This window comes from Myotis lucifugus, unplaced genomic scaffold, assembly GCF_000147115.1.
Source record: "Myotis lucifugus unplaced genomic scaffold, Myoluc2.0 scaffold_884, whole genome shotgun sequence".
NCBI classification, from domain to species: domain Eukaryota; kingdom Metazoa; phylum Chordata; class Mammalia; order Chiroptera; family Vespertilionidae; genus Myotis; species Myotis lucifugus.
The window spans coordinates 120152-126414 of record NW_005871932.1 but is presented as its reverse complement, the minus strand read 5'-3'; positions in this window follow the sequence as shown (position 1 = coordinate 126414).

The following is a 6263-nucleotide window of genomic DNA, read 5'->3' as shown; positions in this document are numbered from 1 at the left end:
CTCACCCCGCTGGGATCTAGATGTCGGTGGGAGGACTTGGTTGTGGCTCCTCACGTGGGCACCTCCTCTCGCTGGGCGGATGGCACAGGCTCTGGTGCGAGGAGCCCCACGTGTGATCCCCACGGGGGGGGGGGGGGAGGTCTCAGGAGGGGACCTGAGGCTGAGTTTTTAAACAGTCGCCCGTGAGCCAGGAAGACCGGAACTCCCGGCTGTTGCTACAGCAAAAACCCGTCCCAGAAACAGGGTTCTTTGCAAACAGGCGGTGTCTTCCCTCAAGTTCCTCTGAGGCCTAGAAACAACGTCACAGCTCTGAGCTTACGCTGCAGGTTCACGCTGGCCCCTGCCTGGCCGCCTCTTCCGGGGTGCCACACGGAATTTCTATTTACATTTTTAATATTTTATTGAAAAACACTTTAAATCGAATGGATGTCAGTGCAGGAAATTTGTTCCTTAGGAAAAGATCTTGCCGTACCTTTTTAAATTTGTTTTTCTTTAACATTTTTCAACAGCTCTTCCTAACCAGTAATTTCAGTTCCGGGCCCACCCGGGCCCACCCACCCCTGGGTCTGTGACATTTTCTAAGAATTGGAGTTGTGTCGGCTGCCGTCTACGTCCGTCCGTGGCCGGATGGGGCCAACGTGCCCGGGAAGAGTTTATCCCTCTGCCAACCTGACACCAAGTCCTACAATGTAGAGAATAAATGAAAGTTAACTTGGGAAGGAATGCCACTGAATAGTGTATCTCTTCCTTAAAAAACAGATTCGCCATCAGCCCACCTGCCTCCCCTTGGGTAACCATCAGTCTTTTCTCTGTCCATGGACTTGTTAACGTAAAAACCCATTGAAACCTGTAAAGAATTTTGTGAGTTTATTTGAGCCAAACTGTCGACATATGCCGGGAAGCAGAACCTCAACGAATTGAGATAGTGCTCCGGAGAATGGCAGGGTTACATCCGTATTTATACATGAAATTCACTGGTGACAGATTTAAGGAGGTGGGATTAAGCGAAGCGGGGAAACCTCTGTGATAGGATAAAAAGTAAAATCATGGACACATACTTAGGTGGGTGCAGGATCAATTAACATGATAATGAAGGAATTTGTAGTATCTGTCCTGGCGCCCAGAACATTTGGTTGGGCCCCAGGGGCTCCAGAAAAAGGGAAGTTACAAGTTACCTAGACATTTCAAGGGTATGTTATCTTAGAGGCAAAAAGGCAAATGGGCTCAGTAAGGATCAAAGTTGACCTTGTCAGTGAAGATACTGGCCTAGGACATAACTGCCCACCATAACTGCTTTTAGTTAAAGTTTAATTTCAGACCATCCTTTGTGGTTATTTTAGGTCTCTGAGTCTGCTAGGCTGCCACGAAGGCCTTCCCTGAGCTTGTCAGGTCAGCGTGTGGCCCCTTTTGTCCACAGACTCATTTCCGTTTGTTTATCTATTTGCGTTGTTCTTTAGATTCCACACGTAAGTGAGATGTGTGGTGTTGTCCTTATCTCACCCAGCTTCACGCCCTCTCGGTCCATTCGTGTTGTTACAAATGGCAAGATTTCACTCTTTTTTTATTGCTGAGGACTATGCCCGTGTGTGTGTCCACATCTGTTCTATCCACGTGTCTGCTGCCGGGCACCTGGCCTGCTTCCACGTCTTGACGATTGTAGATAACGCTGCAATGAACACAGGTATGCGTGTATCTCTTCTTTGAACGAGTGTTTTTATTTTCTTCAGATAAACACCCGGGAGTGGAATTGCTGGGCCCGATGGCCCTTCTATTTTTACTGTTTTGAGGAACATCAGTACTGGTTTCCCTCACAGCTGCACCAGTTTCCAATCCCACAATCACCGCCCCGGCTCCCTTTCCTCCCGTCCTCGCCAGCACGTGCTGCGTGCTGATTCTTTGGTGCCTGAACCAGGTGATTCTGCGGACAGTTCTCACTGAGGCGAAAGTGGGGGGGACTGGGGGGAATCCGTGACATCCGGCTGGAGCTGGTCTTTCCTGGGACAAGGCTGCTGAGGGGCGTTTCGGGTCCTGCTACACGGTGGCTGTGGCGGCTGCTTCTTCTGTAACGCTGGGGAGTGACCCCCATAGATCCATGAAGTTACAGGAAGTGTCATCCTGCATATGGACCACATAGCCATCCCCCCCTCTCAGGAATCGGTCCCCGTTTGCTGGACTCGCTTAGTGAAATCAGACCTCAGGAATGTTGAAATCCTAAGTAGGCTTGACCGTTGTACCTTCCACCATCCAGCTCTGGCCCGGAGCCGACTGCCTCCACCTGCGTGTGCTCGGCCCGGCGCGGGGCAGGCCTCCGTGGTGCCCGCGGCAGGAGACGCGCTGCAGCGGACACGCCCGAGCTCGGACCCCCAACACTGGACCCTGTGAGACGTGAGACGGAAGGCACGGCTCCTGCTGTGGCCCCTCCTGCCCGCACGTCCGGGAACCGCTGCTTGGCTGCCTGCCCTCTGCCAGCTGCTAACGGGATCCTGGAAAAACGGACGCTGGGCTTGTTCAACAGCGTCTGCTGCCAACGCGCTTCCTGGACCCGAGCGCCCGCGTGAGTCAGCAAATGCTCGCTCAGACCCAGCGCTGGAAGCCGTCCTCCTCCTTCCTCCGTCCTCCTTCCTCCTTCCCCGCGGACATTCTCCCTTCAGCACCATCGGCCCAGACGGTCTGCGACTGGGCCAGGTGGCGGCCAGGCGGGTGGGATGCAGTGACAAGGGCAGGACGGGGTGGCCCAGCACAGGGATGGGGAGGGCTGCAGGGGGGGTTGTTCGGGGTTAAATGCGATTGGAATGTGATTCACGGCGGGTTTGCGGGTTTGCGTGAGCCTGTCGGCCTGCACCTTAAAAGCAAAGGAAATGAGCTGCGGGGTGACTCAGTGGGCCCACCAGCCCAGGCCGCAGGTCCGGGCCCTCCGCGCTCCCATCAGGGCCTGGCAATCCCCGCGAACGTCCAGCTCAATAGGAACCGCTTGGAATCGGCTGTCCCTGAGCCCAGCCAGCCGCCGCCCGGGATGAAAGCTGCGGGAAGCGGTCCAGCCCCCTCGTCTGTCCCAGGCTGACGGGCCTGCAGGAAACTCCGGGAGATTCCTGGTGGTGGGGGGGGGGGGGGGGTTGAGGAGGGGCCCTCTGCTCACAGGCCGGCTGCTGGGCGGGACCTTCCCGCAAATGTTTTCTCCACATGGAGCCAGGCAACCTCGCTGGCGAGCCCCCAGGAAGGGGTTTGCTCACGTCCTGTCTGTCGGGGCCTCGTTTCTGAGCCTCAGGCCCGGGGAGACCGTCTGAGGTCGTTGTCTGGGGCGGCGGAGAGGGAGGCGGGACTCCTTCCACTTTTCTTGCTGCGGGAGGAGGAGGAGGGTTGACACTCACCTGGATGCTGCTGTGACCTGCCAGGTGGGCCTGGGCCTTGGTCCCAGATCTTGGCACTTCGGGAACTTGGAGGGAGGGGGAGACTTGAGTGCCTCTAGCCTCTGCAGCGTGCTGGGGGGGTCTTAGCACAGCTTAAAAGGGAAGAGAAAGAGTTCATGCTCTGCATTGCAGCGGAGAAAAAGGGAGGAACTGAAATCCTTTTAGGAACCGCCTCCGGGAGTGAAAGACCAGAAGGCATCCTGCTGGCGGCTTTCAGGGAATCTGCCTTTGCTCAGGTGTCTGCTTTCCTGACCGGCCTGCAGGGGGCAGCAGCTGCCCCCAGATCAGGGAAGAGGCACCACCCTCACCCCTGCTCACAACAGGGGCAGAGGCTTGCAATGGCCTCTGGGCTGCGGCGGGGCTTGCCCACTGAGGTCAGGGAGAGGGAAGTTATAAACCGCTCACGGCTGCCGGTTCATAAAGAAATAAACCCACACCGCGGGTCCTACCCACTGTGCTTCCTGGTGACTGAGGCATTGCGTGGATGCCAGAGGCTTAGTGATGCCGGGCCCGATAACGGTTACCTGTTGCCAAGTGTGTATTTAACACTAAGAGCTGTTGCCCGGCCGCCTGGCAAGGTGGTTTGGGGTGTCGTGTGCACCGGAAGGTCATGAGTTCGATTCCCGGTCAGGGTGTGCATGGGAGGAAGCCGATCAACGTTTCTCTCTCATCGTCAATGTTTCTCTCTCTCTCCCTCCCCTTCCTCTCTGAAACCAATTAAAACATTAAAGAAAGAAAGAAAAGAAAGATGGTCTCAGGACGTGAGCTAGCCCTTCACAGAAAGGGAACTGGTCAACACAGACAGATGCTGAGCATTCCTAGTGGAAGAAATGCGATTAAAAGAATGAAACATTGAAACCCAACATTTCCCTTTTTTTTTTAAGATTAGAAGAAAATGTGCGGAACGCATGGGGAACAGTGTGTCTTCGTCCGGGACACGGCCTCCCTGTCCCTGCCCGGCTCTGACACATCTGAACCTCTGCTGTTCTCCTCCCCACCCACCGACTACGCCCACCTGCCCTTCCCGTGGAGGGCACCCCACTGCGGGGCCTGGGGTGCGGGCCAGAGGGGCACCACGGCCAACCACAGGCTCCTGGGAGCGCAAGGGGAGGGGCCGGAGCTCAGAGCTTTGCAAAGAAGCCAGCAGCCTGGGAGGGGGGTGGGCAGGGGAAATGGCTGCAGAGGGAGCCTCTCAGGGCAACACCCAGGCTCTCCCGGGTCCGGGATGCCCGGCTGTGCTGCCTGTGGCAGGAGCCCCGAGACCCCCTGAGCCTGCAGCAGACCCGCTCCCGCCTGAGCTGCGCCCAGCCTGGCCTCAGTGGGGGGCGTGCAGGAGGCAGGGGATCAATGATTCTCTCTCACTATTGATGTCTCTCTCTCTCTCTCTCTCTCTCTCTCTCTCTCTCTCCCTTCAGCTCTGAAATCAATAAAAAAAATATATATTTTTTAAAAACTAGCAATATTCTCCAGGCCAGTAGTTCTCAACCTTCTGGCCCTTTAAATACAGTTCCTCACATTGTGACCCAACCATAAAATTATTTTCGTTGCTACTTCATAACTGTCATGTTGCTACTGTTATGAATCGTCATGTAAATATCTGATATGCAGGATGGTCTTAGGCGACCCCTGTGAAAGGGTCGTTCGACCGCCAAAGGGGTCTCGACCGGTTGAGAACCGCTGCTCCAGGCCAAGTCCTCCGTCTCAGCAGGGCCAACGGAGCGGCCTCTTTAAGTCCAGCTGAGAAAGATGGAGAAGCCGAAGGCTCTGCAAGCGAGCCCCATGCATCTGCGTCAGGACGCGGGGCCGAGGGGAAGCAGCTGAAAAGGCAGAAGGAGACACAACCCCCAGGAATAAACCACCCCCGGGTGCAGGTTTGATGTGAAAACCAGTTTCACTTCTGCCGACCGCGATCTGTGAGGAAGTGACATGTGGAGGGTCCGCGCGGGGCAGGGGTAACAAAGGCGGCCGTTATGCGGAGGGGCAGCTGCTCTTTGATGTTGGAAAGGGCGGCAGACAGCGCGCAGGTGGGATTAGGGCCGGATTAGGAGGAGGCGCGTTCAGGCCGAGGCGGGGAGAGAGCCGTCTACGGTTTCAGACTCTGGTCTGCAGACCGTGTGACGCGTGGACTAGAAAACACAGTCAGGCCCTGGCCCGTTTGGCTGAGTGGATAGCGTTGGCCCACAGACTGAAGGGTCCTGGGTGCGATTTCAGTCAAGGGCACATACCTCGGCTGCAGGCTCAAATCCCCAGCCCTGATCCAGGTTGTGTGGGAGGCAACCAATCGACATGTCTCTCTGACATGGAAGTTTCTCTCTCTCTCTTTCCCATCCTGTCCACTCTTTCCAAAAATGAATGGAAAAATATCCTCGAGTGAGGATTAACAACAAAAATCTACATAATAAAAGCCTAAGTGACCGTTAAAGTGGAACAACTGGTTGCTATGATGCACACTGACCATCAGGGGCAGACACTCAATGCAGGAGTGAGGGATCCCAAATTGTGAGAGGGATGTCCGCCTGCCAGCTTAGGCCCGATTCCAAGCCGGCAGGCATCCCCCGAGAGGTCCTGGACTGTGAGAGGGCGCAGGCGGGCTGAGGACCCCCCCCCCCAGTGCTGAATTTTGTGCACCGGGCCTCTAGTAAATAAATAAATAAATAATTTCTTTAAAAGAAAACACACTCGGGGCCCAGATAAAGCGAGGCCTCAGCAGCTCTCGCTCCCTGAGGGGAGAGGCGACACTCTTGGATGTGACCGTCCCCTCGGGTCTGGAGACGGGAGTGGGACCTGGTTCATCGCTCAGGTTTCAGAGCCTCAGGCTGTTGTGAGCCGAGACAGACGTTGTTCCATGTTCTGCTT